The sequence below is a fragment of the Amborella trichopoda genome, chromosome 7 (assembly GCF_054954075.1).
Source record: "Amborella trichopoda isolate Santa Cruz 75 chromosome 7, AtrichopodaSantaCruz75HAP2 v2.0, whole genome shotgun sequence".
Classification (NCBI taxonomy): Eukaryota; Viridiplantae; Streptophyta; class Magnoliopsida; order Amborellales; family Amborellaceae; genus Amborella; species Amborella trichopoda.
Genome location: NC_142342.1, coordinates 9,189,917 through 9,209,105, shown reverse-complemented (window position 1 = coordinate 9,209,105; position 19,189 = coordinate 9,189,917). Strand labels below are relative to the sequence as shown.

The 19,189-nt window shown below is 32.1% G+C and overlaps 1 long non-coding RNA gene across 4 annotated transcripts; it reads left to right on the top strand.

Moving 5' to 3' along the window:
• Nucleotides 1–13,373: 13,373 nt before the first annotated feature.
• LOC148781235 (uncharacterized) lies at nt 13,374–18,462 on the top strand. Of its 4 annotated transcripts, none has more exons than XR_016059141.1 (3): nt 13,430–13,524; nt 13,592–13,930; nt 18,137–18,462. It is a non-coding gene; the product is annotated as an uncharacterized LOC148781235 (long non-coding RNA). The 4 variants fall into 4 exon arrangements; XR_016059143.1 differs by lacking the exon at nt 18,137–18,462 and adding an exon at nt 15,198–16,352; XR_016059142.1 differs by lacking the exon at nt 18,137–18,462 and adding an exon at nt 15,074–15,178.
• Nucleotides 18,463–19,189: the final 727 nt, after the last annotated feature.

The window sequence follows — 19,189 nt, the reverse complement described above, 5'->3', positions numbered from 1 at the left end:
GGCTTCCTTATAATAAAGATAGTCTCATTGTATACAATTCCATTTTAGTTTTATAATGAGGGGGAGAGAGATCCATCTTCATACAAGAGAGAGTTTTATTATGAGAGAGAGAGGGAGAGAGAGAAAGAAGAGAGATCTATCTTCATACAATAAAAAGAGAGAGAGAGAGGGGGGTTTGTTTATGTACTACTTTATTTTAGTGAAACTAAAGATGAAAACTATTACCGGTGACTCAAACAATAACTCATGGATTTCTTGGTGTACCTAACCTCAATGCTCGGTAATAAATTGCAAAGTCCTCCAGATCACAACGGTGTGAGAGAAGCATATCTTCAATAAGTATAGCGTCAGTTTCCTTCCAAACTCACGTTTCAAACAAATAGAATTCCGCATGAAAGTTCGGTGCATTTCTTAGTTTTATATGCTAATTTTTTTAATAATTTCCTTTGTTTCACACGGGTTGGACCACATTTTTACATATGCTGTCAAGTAGTGTAAAGCATCCATCTTAACGATGAAAGTAAGTACGTGGTCCATCAAAAAACAATGGAATCTGATGTTCCAATATTTTCTTAATGAAATTATTATTTCTAGTTTTAAAATTTTATTTATTTATACATATTCATGATCTTCATTTTAGAGATTATATATGCTTAAAAATTAAGTCCAAATATCCATCTCAAAACATTAATTCTCCAACTAAATTTCGATCGGTCTATTCTATAAGCATAATTTTAAACGATCAAATTCATAAAAAAGTAATAAATAAAAAAATTGAGACTAAATTGATAAAAAAAGTAATAAAACAAAGTGAAACTAAATTTATAATTAGAAATAAAAAATTATGATTGAGTCATATAATTAATTAATATTTTGAATAACCTAATTTTAAATTTTGAATTTTTAATATCCCGAAAAGGTGAAACCTAATTTTTCAGATTTGTGGGCTTTGAAAATCTAAAATTTTAATTAACAAATAAAATATGATAATATAATATTTTCATCTTAAAGATCCAAAAATATGGGCAATTTGATTTTTTAAATTTTTTTGTGAAAACAGTATTAAGTTAGAAATGAAAATTCTTTGATAAAATTTAGAAAAAGTAAATTATGCATGTGCGTTTAATTACCAATTTTTTTAAGGGGTAGTTTTATATGCGGCGCCACTCAAACTATAAAGCATATGTGACCCTGCTTTGGGATGACTTGAGTCACAATGTCATAATTTGGCTCTTAAGGGGCCGTTTAGGTACCTAGAAAAATTTTGGGTGCACTTTATAGTAAAGAAGGTACACTTAATCCTAACGAAATGGAAAGAGATTACACGGTTAAAAAAATCTTCTCTCCCTCTCTCTTCATAATAACTAGGTGATCCCTTTTTAAGCTCGTCCCATTATTTGAAGGGATTAGCTGTCATATAAAAACAAAAATAATAAAAATAAAAATCAGTAATTAATGATAAATTACACAACACAATTATAATAAAACGTTTCACATAGCATAATGTTAGCCCTCCCTTTTTAAGCTCCTCCCCTGGCATCAATGTCATATAAAAACAAAAGTAATAAAAATAAAAATCAATAATCAATGATAAATTACACAACACAATCATAATAAAAAATTTCACACAACACCATCCTCATAAGAGATTACTAAAATCTCAATTGAAATAACATACCGCTTTAGCCTTCTCCAATACCTCAAAATTTTATACTGCAATTACCAAACCTTCTAGTTTACTAATCAAACTTCTTCCCATTTTTTAACTCGTACCCTACAAATTTTGAATTTAGTATCATAAATTTATTGTTTATTTGAAATTATACAGAGAGACATTTGAAAGACTTCTATAAAAAATAAATAAAAATATGGCTTATCATAATAAAATCAAGTTATTCCAATTATATTGTTCCAATGACTTATCATGTTGAAACCACTGTCATGTTCGAAAACATGTGATTTACCAAGGCACTTAAAATAAGTAGGAAATAGTGTCATAACTGTAAAATGATACAAGTTATTATTGGAAAATCTTTTTGAAATGGTGATAATGTTTTTATTAGAAATCTTTTTGAAATCGTGTGATGATGATTTTAATTCAGTATTTTAGTGGAATTTTGTGACAAAAAAGAAGGAACTGAAAATTATGTATTTTAGAGGAATTTTGTGACAAAAAAGAAAGAAATGATAGTTTACAAGCACGTGCTGGTAAAATGTTAGTAATGCATTTTCTATATTTCCTCCAGACATAGCCAAACAATAACAATGTATTTGCCAGGTTGCATCTAAATGCTACCTAAACAATAACAATCCATTTAAAGTAATGCATCATGCAGTAATGTATTATGTCAGTAATATATTTTATAAACAATATATTTCCAGGTATCCAAACAACCCCTAAATGTTAGATGTTTATTAAACGGCTCAAAGTATTTTATTTTTAGCTTTCACTATTTAGTGCATCTACACATCTCATGGGAATGTGCACGATAAAAATAATAACCAATAGGTTTGATGATGAAAAATATTAAAATATCCTTGAAACATGAAGGAGCTTTTTAATCACTTATTTTCATCGTAACCAATTTTATTTTTTCTAGGTGCATGCCAATAAAACGAGGGGACACTCCAAATTATACCAAAAAATGCTATTAAAAAAAGATTCAAAATCTACCAACATCTTAGCAGGGTATTGTAACATGAGCGATCATGTCTCAAATGTATTTTATTTGAATTATATTCTTTATTGTTTTACCACTCATCCATCTCAACATCCTCATTTCAACTATACTCATTGTATAAATATGTTGTTTATTTGAGTAGGCAATTGTACATTGTAAACTTGTAGGAACACACAATTAAAATTACAAATTGCAAAGTTCATATGAAATGGACTAAAATTCCTACTACAACATTTCTTATATAATATGGTGTATATGAATGCATCACATAATGTTAAACATGAAAACTCAAAGGGTGTGGTTTATATGAGGTTGCAACCATATACAATCCAATTGAGATGCATTTCCAAATTTTATCATGACATGCAATTTTAGTGTGAAATGTGAAAACTTCTTATGATCATCTGAAAATCTATTTTCACATCAAATTATAAAATTTTAAATTAAAAAAATAGTTGTAATCAAGTACCTTTCTATCTATCCAAGGGATTGAAGGGCAGAAGGAAGTTCTCTTTAGTGTCCCTTCCAGTCCAAAATTGGGGCCTCACAATAATAGATCTATTAACATATGAAAATCTTGAAAATAAACAGCCTAGATAATTTGTTGCAAGATGCACTATTTATGGGACTCAATTTTTGTTTTTGTATTCATATCTCGATATTGAGATGATCAATTAGAGGGTTTTTAACATTAAAACAACTTTTTTCGACGGATTTTTGAGATGCATCTTTAATTTTACATTTTAAGATTGCAACTTTATATAAACTTTTTTCCAACTTATAATATCTAAAGAACATACTCAATGCATGGTGTAGCAGGTGTCCCTCGCTGGTACTTATAATGTAACCAACCTTATTGCATAGGTGAGGAGGACATCTTTGGCATTGCTCTCCCTCATTTTAGTGCAGGTATAGTGGCTTTAAAAAACTTATCATGCAGGCAGACGGAGTTGCCTGTATCCCACAAGGGCAAGCTTTGCATAAAACTTATATATTTGCCTCTATCCAACAGTTCATAATGGACAGTTGAGATGGTCCCAATTACAATGTCACATCTCTAAATCATTTTATTTTTAATTTTTTTTACAAATTATTTTGGCACGAACTTTTAGGGGTCACTCCTCTCTTAACTCGTAATTGTAAAAAATATAAAAAAAAATTATTGTCAACAAAATAAAATAATTAAAATGCTCTTGAAAGTTTCAAAGGTATTTTGATCATTGTATGTTATCGAAAATATTTTTTTTACTATTTTTTCTTACGTGTGTCCATTGAGATGATGGCATTTACTAAATTTCATATTCATATAGTTTGTAGAAAAATATTAAAAATAAAAAAAACTTTGACACGTTAGATATAGATCTAAATATTGCAACCTTTATGTAGGGTTCTCGAGAATCCCTTATATTGCGAAACCGAAATCCCAACATCGGGATCCCAACTAAGATCGTGTACATGATTGACTAAACGTGAAGCAGATAAATACAACTATAAATCGACTGGGAAAAATAAAACAAACATAAAAAACACACTACAACAACACACGATTTACATGGTTCACCCCGTAGGGCTACATCTACGGCCTCGGCAACTAGAAATCTACTATTACAATGAAAATTACAGTTTTAGGTTACAAGATATAATACCTATATGTAAACATCAATAAAAGACCATCACCGATCTTCCCTTCTAAACTCACTCTCCCGACCACGTAACACTGTCAATCAACATCTTCTTTCCTACCGCAATACCGCTACTGAAAAGATAACCTCGAGAATAACATAGAGATTTTCTCTAGCTAGAAATGGAAGTTAACCAACCCAAAACTCATGGGAATATTGTCTCTCTATCGGAGGCCATGTCTCTCTTTCTTAAAGACTCGTCTCCGTATTGGAGATCCATTCCTATAACCCCCAAAGGGGTGACCCTCAAAGGATGGTTATTATGTTCTCATTCACTCTCTTATAAAGATATCACTTTCTTGCTTATCAAGAAAGTCAAATTTCTCTTTTCCATAATACCCTAATCTTTAGAAGAAATATGTGTATGGTGATTTAGCTATCATCAAACCCAACAATCTTCACCTTGATAGCAAAATCATCATAATTTCCTTGACAATCTTTATTGAATAGAGTTCTTGATTTCTTCATACTGGCCTCTATTGTGGAATTTTGACAAACACTTTCCCTTCATATTTCTCTACCTCAAATCATGGATATATCTTGATTTCTTCTCACTTACCTCCATTGTTCAATTTTAACAAACACTTTCCCTCTATATTTCTTCACCTCAAACCATGTATCCATCAAACTCCACCATTCATCATTTTTTTAATGCAAGCCTTAGCCCCCCGTAAACACTTTATGCTCTGATACCAATTATAAGGTTCTCGAGAATCCCTTATATTGCGAAACGGGGAATCCCAAACACCAGGATTCGACCCAAGATCACGCGAAGTAGATGACTAGAATTATAAATCGAGTGCAAGAAATAAAGCAAACATAAAAAGCACACCGCAACAAGACACGACCCCATAAGGCTACATCCACAGCTTCGACCACTAGAAATTCACTATCACAATGAAGATTACAGTTTTGGGTTACAAGAGATAATACCTATTTTTAAACATCGGTAAAAAACCATCACTGATCTTTCTTTCTAAACCCGCTCTTACGACCGAGCAACACCATCGATCAACATCCTCTTTCCCACCACAATACCGCTACTGAAAAGATAACTTAGCGATCAACATAAAGATTTTCTCTCTCTAGAAGTTGAAGTTAACCAACTCAAAACTCATAGGAATACTGCTTCTTTCCCAAAGGCTATGTCTCTCTCTCTCTTGAAGACCCATCTTCATATTGGAGATCCATTCCCGTAACCCCCAGAGGGGTGACTCTCAAAGGAGGGGTACTATGTCATCATTCACTCTCTTATAAAAATATCACTTTCTTGCTTCTCAAAAAAGTCAAATTTTTATTTTCCATAATACCCTAATCTTTAGAAGAAAATATGAGCATGGTGATTTAGCTATCACCAAACCCAACACTTTCCCATCACACAATATGAAAACTCCATTTATAGCATGCATGTGCAAAGTAGGAATGGCATCAATGGGCTTCTGAGTCCTAGCCATGGTTATCCATCTAAGCTTCAACATTTCTCTCACGGTGATGATGAGAGAAAGCATACGCTAAAACATAAAGGGTGCAGTTTCTATAAGGTTGATTTTTGAGATGCATATGTAATTCTACATTTTAAAGTTGCATCCTTAGATAAACTTTTTCCAAACAATTAAATGCATGAATATTGATGGTGGAAGAAAGCGCGAGCTAACAACAAAACTAATGGTTATATTCATTAAATTAATAGAATTCTTGAAGGACAGTGCAGTAAGTACATACCCACCAAGAAACCGACTAGGTGTTGAGGGATTGCCCCAAATTAATGGAATTATTGACGGACGGTGCATTAAAGACATGCCCACCAAGAAACCCACTAGGTGTTGAGGGATTACTCCAATATTTCAAGGATAAATAGTCCATATGAGGGCTATAAGCACTATTCGATTATTCATATCAAGTGAAGTGTTGTTGAACATCATCAATGAGGATTCAACAACATCTTTTGTCAAAGCATGGGAGTCTGTAAATAACAAAGTCCCTCAAAATCAACTATTTTTGAAACAACAACTATACACCTTGCGCATGTATGAAGGTGTGAATATTCATGAGCATCTGAATCAATGTAATAAAATTATTTATAAATTATTGAGCATTGGTGTTAAGATAGATGATGAGGATCATGTTATAATTTTGTTGTCCTCACTCCCTTATTCGTATGGGTCTTATCACGATGTATCACAAACTCTCTCGCCAATCGTTTGTCTTTTAAACAACAATTATACACCCTAGGCATGAACAAAAAATACTGATATACGTGACAACAAGGATTATTGCAGGAAAAATGTGCATGTCAACAAGGATTTCCATACAGTCAAAGAGAAGGAGAACATTTCCTCTAATGCAGCCAATATTATTGATGAAAGCTTGAAAAGTGGGATGGATAATGTCTGGTTAGTCTTGACAAATACCGATTACTCTAAAGACTCGTGAGTTCTTGATATGAGATAATCTTATTAGGACAGAAAAGAGTGTTTAGCCATTGACAGAGAAACAAACTCATAGACAAAGAGTGTTTAGCGAGAGATAGACAGAGAGTGTTTAGCTATTGACAGAGAGACGAATAGAGAGAGGGTGGGTATAGAAAGAGGGCAGGTAGATTCTTCTTGTGCATATGTATTATGTGATTTTTTGTTGATGGAACACGAGAAGTTTTGTTAGTGGCAGCAAGTGAAAACCTTTTTATAATTGTTTTTTTGTTCATTATTTAGTTGATTAATTGTATTTGAACTATTATAAGTGTTCTATTCAGTTAATATTAAAAAAATTAAAAACTATATACACTATGCTTTAAAAAAATGCCTGTCTCAAACTTTCAAAAAAATGCCAAGTTTCTCTCTTGGGAGCTGAACTTGAATTGAGAGAAAGCTTGTACGAATTGTGGCTCTTCATATTCATCAAAATAAGTTTTATTCCTCATAGGATGCATGTCTCAAAACAATTCTAGGTTTTTCGCTAGTTTTGAATCTTCTTATTACTTAATATTCTTATTACTAGTTTTTAACGACTTCGCTGGTTTTGGCATAGGCAAATTCCCATAATACATAAGTAGGGTGAGTACTATTCAGAATCGATGAATGCTGTTAAATTTGGGCAAATAAATAAGCAAGCACCACCCTCACTGTTCAGAATCGATGAATGCTATTAAATTTAGGCAAAATCAATGAAAGCGGTTAAATTTGGGCAAATAAATAAGCAAGCACGATTCTCGAAACCAGTAGATCCAACCAGTTAAAACTACTCAAACATTGGCTCAGGTAAATTTTTCAAGCAAATTTAGTTTTCACTTTGGACACGACTTAACTATAGCACATGCGAAACCGAGTCATCCTCTAATTTTGATTACTATGAGCTCAATCTAAGTTGGACAATGAAGTGTAGATTTTGACACAATAATAAAAAGAAAGCATTTTAAATCTCGCCATCCATGACTACTCGGGAAAAGCAAATCAGGCATAATATGAATTTAGAGAGAAGCCAAACTAGGTGACCTTGCCCTTTATTCTCATCTTCACTCTGCACCATCTCAACTTCCTTTTCCGAAGTTTATCTTTCAAAAACACTTGATTAAGAACAATGTTACTCGAAACGAAAAAGAAAAGAATCTAAGCGTATAATTAACTTTATTAGAGAAGAATATGAGCGCATAATTAAATTTTGGTGACTTAAAAATAAAAATGTTGCACTTTTTTATTTTTTTTATTTTTTTTACAAATCATATTAACAACTAAATTTTGGGTATATCATCCTTTCATATGTCGCACCTATGAAAACTATTAAAAATATTTATGATAAAATAAAATAGCAAAAATATCCCTAAAAGTTTTAGGGGCAATCTAGTCGTTAATTTTTTGAATTTATTTTTATTTTTTTAGGTGTGCCCCATTGACGTAATGACACTGCCAAATTTCACATTAACGTGGTTTGTTAATAATAATAATAATAATAATAATAATAAACAATAAATTTACAATAAAATAAGCGGTGAAAGGCGTACTTATGACATTATGGCTGAAGGTATCCCAATTATTCATTCAAATCTAACAACGGGAGGATAGTGGCATATATGAATTCCCTATGCTTAGTGGCATATAGAAAGTTTTCCCTTTTTTTATAGATAACATATAATATTTTCACTGTAAATGCTAATTTTAGCAATTTATTTTTAATTAATCCCCTTTCTTAAGAAATGTTATCCTTTTACTTATTTTTTCCCTTGTTATCCTTTTGCTTACTATGTCTTAAAGGACAAAATCATAGGACCAACATAAATTATAACCGTCTAAGTGATTAAAAAATGTCGGGCAACATAAGCTATAGCTGGGCTTGGACTTTGCCATTGTTGTTATAAATCCGGGCCAAAAGGGGACTTGGCCTAGATCCCTAGCCTGGTCAGGAAAGGGCATAGTAGATAAAGAAAAAAACTAAAATAAGGAAAGCTGACTAAGCGTGCCTGACATATTAAGAAAAAGGAAAAATAAGAAAAGCTAACTAGGCCGAGCCCGGCCTAGACCCTAATTTCGTGGCCTAGTCCCGCAAATACTGATCATAATCAAATAATCTCTTCTTTGCCACAAAAACGCATGCTATAAAGAATATTTCAACTAAAATAGATTTAAATATAAGGGAGTGGTTTGTATAGAGCCGAGGCTCTAAACAATCAATTTTTAACCTACTTTCAAATAGTGTCGAGAAATGTGGTTTCAATATTGAAAATCTTTGTGATAGCATTAAAATATAATTTTATATTTATTTATAAAGTTTTAAGCTTCATAAATGATACGTGACGAACCTAGACTAAAAAAAGGGAAGACAGAGAGAGGTCGTGCTCTGATTGTATATGGAGGACGATAAGAACGATCAGAGAGAGAAAAGTAGAAGGAGAGAGAGAGGGAGAGGTTGAGTGGGAGATAACGGAGTAGGAAGAGAAGTAAGACTTTAAAGAGGGAGCTTGGCTCATCCGTTAGATGCTGTACTGTCGATGGCGTACAGAAAATAGTTGAGCTTGAAGGTAGAGTGAGAGAGGGATACCCGGTTGATATTTTGGGGTTTGATTTGGACATTTGTTTTATTTATTGGAAAAGGTTTACCTAAACTTGTAATTTTAAAATGTAAAATTAAAGTGCACTTTAAAAATTATTGATTTGATATTGGAAAACCCTCTAATTGATCATCTCAAGGCGTTGAGATGTATTAATATGAAAAGGAAAAAAAAGCTTTCGAGTCCTAAAAATTGTGTATTTTACAACACATTATTGGACTATCTATTTTTAAATATTTATAGTTATACTTGAGTTGAACCATGTTTAGAGTTTAAAATTTATAATTAGAGATGAAAATATATTCTCAAACCATTCTAAAAAATTTTGATACCAAAATTATATTTATGATAATATTTAGAGATTCACCTTAATTTGATTGTTTAAGGTTACAACTTTATACAGATTATACCCTTGTTTTTTTAATGGGTTTGAAGTTTATAAAATTAATTAGAGAAAGAGAAGGGATATTTAATGGGTTTCGAAGTTTATCAAATTAATTAGAGAAATAGAATAAATAAAATTGGAGAGAGAGGAAAAGAGTTTTGCAAAGATAGTGAGGAGGGGTTTGAGGTTATTGGAATGGAGAGATGGATGTAGATTAAGAAGGGGAGACAAAAGGGGTATTGCAGCGTTTGAATTTCGCCTTTAAGAAGGCTAATCGCGTGCATGTGTTTTGAATATGTATTAAATGTATGGGAGCGGTTTCTATAAAGTTGCAACCTTAAACGATTCAATTATGGTGTACCTTAAAATTGTAATCATAATATGTAATTTTATTGTAAAAAATCCTTAGTATTATCTTAAAATCTATTTTTATACCTAATTAGAAAATTTTAAAATCCAAAAATAGTTAAAATCAAGTAGATTTATAAATATATGAAACTCTTGAAAATGAACTATCTAGATAATGTGTTAGAAGGTGCACTATTTTCGGGACTCAAATTTTTTTTCTTTTTTTTTTCATATTCATACATCTTGATGTCAAGATGATTAGAGAGTTTTTTCAACATTAAAACAACATTTCCGATAGATTTTTGAGGTGCATCTGTGATTCTACATTTTAAGGTTCCAACCTTATTAAAACTTTTCCCTAAATATATTAATAGATTTTTGAGGTGCATCTGTGATTCTACATTTTAAGGTTCCAACCTTATTAAAACTTTTCCCTAAATATATTAACCATAAAAAGTTTTTATAAAGGGAAAAGTTTATATAAGGTTGCACCCTTAAAATATAGAATTACATATGCATCTTAAAAATCTATCGGAAAGGTTATTTTAATTTTGAAAAACCCTCTATTTGATCATTCGACATCGAGATGTATGAATATAAAAAAAAAAGATTTTGAGTATTAGAAATAGTGCATCTTGCAACACATTGTCTAGGCTATCCATTTTTAAGATTTTCATATGTTTATAGATCTCCTTGATTTTAACTATTTTTAGAGTTTATAATTTTCTAATTAGATATGAAAATAGGTTTTAAGATAACCCTATGAATTTTTTACAACAAAATTGCATGTTATGATAAAATTTGGAAGTGCGCCTTAATTGGATTGTTTAAGGTTGCAACCTTATAGAAACCGCATCCTTTTATAAAATATTAATTTTAATTTAAAATAAAAAATAAAAAATAAATATAAATAAAATAAACACAAAAAACTACACAAGATAAACACAATATGATACTAATTTAAAAATCACTTAAAATTAATATACCTCTTTAGTCTCTTCCAATATTCTAACCTATTTTGTTCCATCAGCCAACTTTATATTTCGTTAAACAAACTTTTGGCTTTTCTCTAGTTTTTTAATTTAGCCTCACAAATTAGCTTAAAGTTATATAGAGATACTGTAAAAGCTTTTATATTACCAAAAAAAAGAGCAAAAATAAAAATTTATCATAATAAAAATATGTTATTCCAACATCTTATCCTATTAAAAGCATGTAATTCCATATTAAAAGCCAACGTAAAAGATTTGCCAATGTCATATATCCTATACATTTTACTACATTTAAACTATGTATGAATGTACTTATAATATTCCAAAAATATTATTACACAAATCGAACCAAACTTCAAAATCACTAATAGGATATTTCACTGACCTCATATAAAATTTAAAAATGATACAAAAACCAACCTTTGTGATACTTTCTTGGAACTTCAAAAAAAAAAAATACTCAAAGATTGAAGGCACTTTCTTAAAAAATGGATATAAAAGCCAACCTTTGCGACAATTTCTTAGAATTTCAAACAAAAAGAATTCAAAGATCGAAGGAACTAATCTTTAAAAAAGAATTGAAAGATCGAATGCTTATGGACGAATTTGAATTGTATTTCACCCCGCAACAGCTTTTGTAAAGCGGTTGCAGTTTTGCCTTAAAAACACTCTATGTCCATGGTGATCTTTTAATCCATGCCGTTTGAAAAAATCGAACGGTGCCGAGCCTATGGGCGAAAATATTGTTCATTTTCACACACACACACACACTCATATATATATATATATATATATATGGGATTGTCTTGAGTTAACAACTCCTCAAAATACAAAGGTTCAAGTTAAAAAGGGTTGTAATGAGTATATTATCAAAACAATCATTATTTTTTCATTAAAAACTTATTTAAATAGGTAACTTTACTATTAAGCAATGACAAATTTGAAATTTTCACAAAAATACAATGGCATTTTGGAAGTTAGTGTCCTTAAACTTTATTTTGTAGAGTGTCATTGTCTTTTAGTTAAAACTTCAATTTTACCCCTTATAGAGATAACAAAAATACCCTTTGTTTTGTAGTAATATTTACAAATTTTCCTTGTAAAAGTAACTTTTTTTAAAAAATAGACAACAAAATTAATAAATCCACCATTCACAACTCTATCTATCTTGAACATTTGTAATTTGAAGGGTTGTGAAGTTTAGAATATTCCTGTTTTTAATGAATACACGTCTATAATTTCAAGTGATTTGGATTTGTAGAAAAAAAATAAAAAATTCAACACTACAGGACATCTGTGATTGTGGGCCCAGATTCAATTTGAGTCGTTGGGGTCATATGTTCATATGAGCTAGTCAGCTTTTTATATATATATATATATATCAATCCACACCTGGGATCACTGATCCAATTATCCGACATGGATCTATGGGTGAATGATCAGCCCTACCGATTTGATTTTTAAAACACTAGATGAAACAATGAGGGAGAAATCGATTGTTTTCTATCTCAAGTTAAAATAACAAACTATGTCCATTTGAAAATCGACCTTCCACCATTTCCTTTTTTGTTCAATCTTGTTTAAACTGAAAGACTAACAACTTTCAAGAAAATTTATTTCAGGCTTTGTGTCTAACACATCACCATCCATCTGATTTCACATCCAATGGTTGACAATTAATTGTGACCTTGTATTAAAAGTAAATGGTCTAATCATATACATTTCCTTATATCATAACCGCTTCTCCTATTGTTGAGATTGTAAAGCGTCAGTTAGTTTGAGTCAGCATTTGAAAAGTCCATCCATTAGTTTCTACTTGGCCGAGTTACTCAGGCTCGGGCCCTTGCCAAGCCCGAGTTGTGTCGAGTTGGATGTCCAACTTGGAGATCTTAAAAAAATTTTAAAAAGAAATTTTAAAAAATAAAAAATATAGTTGTAAGATGTTTATTTATGTTTTCTATCATTTTGTCGGAGATTGAAAAATATTTTGACTGTGAATAATTAATTTAAAATATCTTGCGCCCTTTTTAAAAAAAATTAAGAATTCTTCCAATCACATACTCATGTTTTAAAATTTAGTTTTTGCTATTTTTTAACCACAATTAGCTGTGTTTTTTAAAATTCTATTTTGAATTTTTTCTAACTACAATTACTCAGATTCGGATGAGTGGTTAGGGCATGGGCGGAGTAGTCGGCCCGACTCGTCTTTTCCCACACTAGTTTGGGCACTTGGCAAAAATGCCGCCCGACTTGGAATGATTCAGTTAGGTAGCCCGGGTCAACCGTGAGAAGTGGGGTGGTTAACTCTAACCCGGACCTCTAGAAAAAGGGATTCCATGTGCTCTCTCCATATCACCATTCTCGTCTCTTGCTCCCTCTTTTTGTTCTCAACATTGTAAGTGTTTTTCACTTAGAAATTTCAGACGACGATCGAAGGTTTGATGTTTTCATGCTTTCCACAGGCTTTCTTGAACATGGTATTCATACGGATCTTCTTCGAGGTTGGTTGTCAGAGAAGCAATGTCGAGTAACAGGTTTAAGAAAGCTGTGGACAAACATGAAAAAAATCATAAAAACAAACATAACGCAGCATGGCGGGTTCGAAGGCGATGTCATAAGAACGGCATCCGTTCTTATTTTTCGGGTTGATTATTTGAAGGTATTTGCTCAGTGGTGCCACTACCTCATTGGTTTTACAGTTCCCCATGAAGTGGTAATGGATGTGCAATGGTACAGGACTCGGCCAAGTTTACTTGAGCTCGCGTGTAACTCAGCCTCCTCAGCCAGCTGTGAGCTTTGAGGTAAAAAATATTATAAAACAGAAAAATACATAAAAACAAATATGGCGAACACTATTATATTAGTTAGAATTAAGCTTTTCGATGATTGTGATAATTTTTAAGATGATTTGAAAATTTGCACTTTTTTTTCTTTGAATTTCCCTGTTAATCCATTAATTTTATTTATTTATTTATTACTTTTTTTTAACTTTTTTATTTTATTGGATTGAACAAAATCCAGTAAAATGAAAAAGTTACAAAAAATAAAAAAAGTTAGAGTTTCTCTTCACTCGTCCCAAACGCCAAAAAAGAAGATGTGTTGTGTTAGGTAGGCCGCCAAAATAAAATTTTACCAAACTTCTCATGAATATGGAATATTCTCGTGACACTGAGTTACCGGAAGGGTGGGACAGTGGTCTTTTACCATTGAAAAAGGGAAATAGGAGGGCTAGTGGTACTGGGTTCTCATTCATATAAATTATGAAAGAGAGATTACTGCCATTTTTACCAATTTCCATTTGTTTTAATTTTCGAGGATCAATTGATCTTTGATAAAGGAGAGAGAGAGACGTAACGGGTGAGGTGATATCTTGCTGCAAGAAATATGTCTAATTTTAGAAAATTTTAGTTGAGTACTAAGAGAAGAAAATAAACGGTAATGTTGTTTTGTCATTCAACAAATTGAGCCTACCCTGGTCTTTTCGTTTCTAATTTATAAAGAAAAAAGTTTATATAAGTTCTAACCTTAAAATGTAGAGTGAATTGCACCTCAAAAATCCATTATAAAAGGTTTGTTTGGATGTTGGAATTATGAATATGAAAAGAAAAAAATGATTTCTAACTCCGTGAAATAATGTGAAATAACATATCTTGCAACATGTTATCTGGACGGTCTATTTTCAAGATTTTCATGTGTTTATAGATCTACTTGATTTGAACCATTTTTAGAGTTTAAACTTTTATAATTAGCGATGAAAATTGATTCTTGAGACATCTTAAGAATATTTTATATCGAAATTACATTTATGATAAAATTTTGAGGTGCGTCTTAATTGGATTTATTAAGGTTGCAACCTTACGCAAACCACACTCCTTTTTTAATTGGTTTTCCTTTATACTTTTAGTGCTTAATGCTAATATTACCTGTGAATCTAAACATGGCAGGGTTAAATGTCTACGTATTTCCTGTCATTGATTTCATATGTAATTGAGAATGTAGTTAATTGGAATAGCTTCCATTTTTTTATTAAGATACTTATTAGATGGGGTTTGTTTTGTTGTGTACAAGGCTAGGATGGCACTCTCGCTTCAGAATCTTGCTCCGGCGTTCTGGAGTCGAGATCTCACTCGGAACCTATTCCCTTCTTTTTGGGATCTCGTTACAATTTTTAGGATGCTCGATCCTATTCACAATGGAGCTCGCTCCCGATACTGCATGGAGCGCATTCCTAAAATTTTAGGATCTTGTTCCTGAATAAAATAGATCCCCACTCCCTGAATTTTAGGAGCGCCATCCCTACATATTTTTAACTCCATTCGTATTTGTAACTCCATCCCTATTTTCCCAAAACATCCTAAAAGAAGCTTCTTAAATAAAATTAATTTTTAAAATAAAATAATTATATTTTAAACCAAATTTTCATAAAAGTGAAGTTCTGGGATGGGAGCTCGGAGTGGACTAATCATGCATAAAATGCGATCTTCCTTGAATGGAGCTCGATCCTTTCCAAATAGGAATGCGGTCATTCTTAGATGGGGGCGCGATCCTATTGTTGATGGGAGCATGATCCTAATGAATATGGGAACACGATCCCATTTGACATGGAAAGCGTTCCTATTAAATAAGGATCTCGATCCTGATGTATTGGGAATCACTCTCTGTACATACGGGATCTCGATCTGCTACTTTTACCCTCACTGGAACGCACTCCTCGAGCTCCAGAGCTTTGGGCAGACATTGCTCCGATGCTTCCACTCCCAGAACCGGAATTGTTCCCGCTCCAGCTCTTGGTAACTGTGGTATCAATTGCAGCATATCTTTCCTATGCAATTGCCTAATGTGTTGAAGGAAAGAGTCAGTAGTAGTCACTATGTTATCTACATATACACGTAAGATGACAATACCGATGCCATTGGTATGTACTGGTAAGATGATAATACCTTGTCATGAATGTCGAACAAACAAAATAATTCGTCCCACTTTGTTTAGAACTACCAAGAACGGGTTGTATTCTTAATTTTCTGAAAGGAGGGTGTTGGCGTGACCTACTGGCTGAGCTTTGGCTTAGGAGGAATATTGGAGTTTATAGCTGAGCTTTGGCTAGGGAGAAATGGTGGGCTTTATACAAGATATAGTGCAGAGCAGTGTCGAACCACGAAATTAAGGTCTGGTAGGTTTTATGTAATGGATTTATGTGAAAGGATTAAAATCTCGCTTACCTATGTATTTTAGGAACATAATAGGGAGGCAGATGATTTAGGTAAACTAGGGGTGAACAATTGCAAGAGATGTGTTTGTCTTTCTTTTTCTTTTCTTTTTTTGATAATCAACCTTGTTATTAATGAAACTAGAGAGAGAAAAATGGCGGATTGGGTGATGAGGAACTTGGATAGAAGAGGTTAGAACTTATGAATTATTGCATTGATAAAGCAAAAATCATTTTCATTTAGTCCTTAAATGCCCGCAACTTATTTTGGAACTTTTTTTGGTCTTTTTGCTTTTTTTTTTTCTTTTTTTTTTTTGAGGGTAATTCAGTATAAATGATAGGTTCCTACCCGTTTCTTCAAATAATTGGTTTTTTAAGCTTTTAATGGAATTCAAAGGAAGAACGTGCCACTGAGGTATGAGGTGTGCTGCACCATCACCTTAGCCCCTTTCCCAATTTTTGGTCATTCATATGTGAAAGTTTAAACCTGCTTTAATCAAAAAGGGCTCAGAATAAGTTTGGCAGGGTTCATAACCTTCGGATGTGGCATTGCACTCCTTCCAAAATGGCCTTATAATTTGGAATTGGATTGTTCAAGTTCTAGCTTATAGGATGTGGGTTAGCTCAATAGCATTGATTCTTGAACTTGGTTCTGTATTTTTTAATCAATCTTGACCATCCATTTGATGAATTTCAAGATCCAGGCCTTTACAAATTAAAAATCAAATTTTTTTAGTATTGATTGTCTAATTATAAAAAATTTTGAAAGTAAAAAAGTTTTTATAGGGCATAGATCTAATTATCTCATTAAAATGGATAGCTTATATTAATTGGGCTAAAAAAACACCTAGAGAGTGTTTTCGAATTTTCTTTTTTTGTAATTGTTCATTGAAATTAAATGAGTGTATATTTAAAAAAGACAAATAAATAGCCCTAACAAAGTTTTCAGAAATCGTTTCATTACATTATTATACCACCGTTGCATGAAATCACTCTTCTTATTTAATATCTTACACTAAGACTAGGGGACCGGCTGCCCCAATTTCCTCCTCTTGATTGGAGTTCTATCGACTGTTAAATCATCAGATATGGCTGAGGGAGTTATGGTACAGTGCACACCCAACAAATGTTATTTGGGAGTCTTGAAAATTGTAATTTTTTAATGTTTAACATTTCATTTTTTTTGTTGTTCTCTTATTCTTTGGTATTTTAGACCGTTTGAAATTTCGACATTGGATACGCCCAAACATATATTTTGGCTGGTTTGAAAGTTGTACTTTTGAAATATATATATATATATATATATATATATTTTTTGACATTGGATACGCCCAAACATATATTTTGGCTGGTTTGAAAGTTGTACTTTGAAATATATATATATATATATATATATATATATATATATAAATTCTTTCATTGGCAATTTAAAAATTATATTTTAGGGAGTAAAGGGAAATAACAAGTAATTCAAAAAATATGCCCTAAAATCCATGGGGTATTTTCAAAATGCGGCCTTCTCAATTCGTAGGAAGCTCGTGCTTCCACAAGGATCCATGGAGAAGCACACTTTCTAGTAATCAAACTAAAAGTTCTACCTTCAAGTTATGGCTTGTGTTCCAATGTCAAAATGTCAAACAGTACTTTAAATTCATGAAGGTGTATAAACAAAATTTAAAATATTTGGAAATAACATGGTTAAAAACAGAAAATAAAGACAAATTATATGTGATAATCATAATGAAATAAGAAGGCAAAATATAAAAGAAACACAGTGAGAAGGCAAAATAACATGGTCCAGCATTGAGGCAACAACTTGTTGATCATAAACTATGTTCTAAGATATCTGGACTGTTCGGTCCAATGGTGAGGCAACAATGTACGGTCATGGACTTTGTTCTAATAAACTTTGTTCCGAGATATTTGGACTGTTCGATCCAGCTGTGAGGCAACAACCTGCTGGTTATAAACTCTGTTCCAAGAACCTGATGTTAACAATGAGTAGTTACGTCTATCTGTTAATGTCAAAAATGGTAGAATGTGTGGACTACAGTGATAAAGAATAGTCCATGACGGTCGTAATTAGATGTTTCCGAGAATGTGAATTGCAACTCGGTATTGTTGAAATTGTATTGTAGATGCAGCTTGATTGGATAGTTGATGATAATGTGTATCAGGACACACACTTCACTGCTTCCGCTGTCTTTTCCAATTCCCCATCCTGCGACCGTAACCACAAAATCAGCATAAACAATATGGGGTGAAGGGCTCGGTAACAACTTTAGAGTGTAGAAGTAAGGTGCAATTCAAAAATCCAAAAACAAAAGTTGTTTCGATGTTGAAAAGCTTTACAATTGATCATCTCAATCTCACGATATATAGATTTAAAAAAAAAAAGATTTCAAGTCCTAAAAATGTGTATCCTACAAAAATTGTTTAGGCACTCCATTTTACAAAATTTGAAATATTTATCAATCTACTGGATCTACGCTATTCTATGAGCTCTAAATTTCATAATTAGAGTTGAAAATAGATTTTAAAGCAGGTCTTTGACACTACATATTTGTCCTTCAACTAGACTTTGAGATACATTCAACTAGACTTTGAGACACTTTATGTTGGTTGTTTGAGGTTGTTACCTGATACAAACCTCAACCATTTTCAATCTTATAAAATTCTCTTTAATTACTTTTTCCTTCTATTCTGTTCAAAAACATATTACTATATCAGGTCTCACGGATGACAAACGTCTAAAGACAAAATGGTTCCTATGGTATACCGTATTTCATGCACGACTAAGAGTAACTCTATTAGTTAGTGTTAAAAAAGGAGACTAACTCTATTAGTTAGTGTT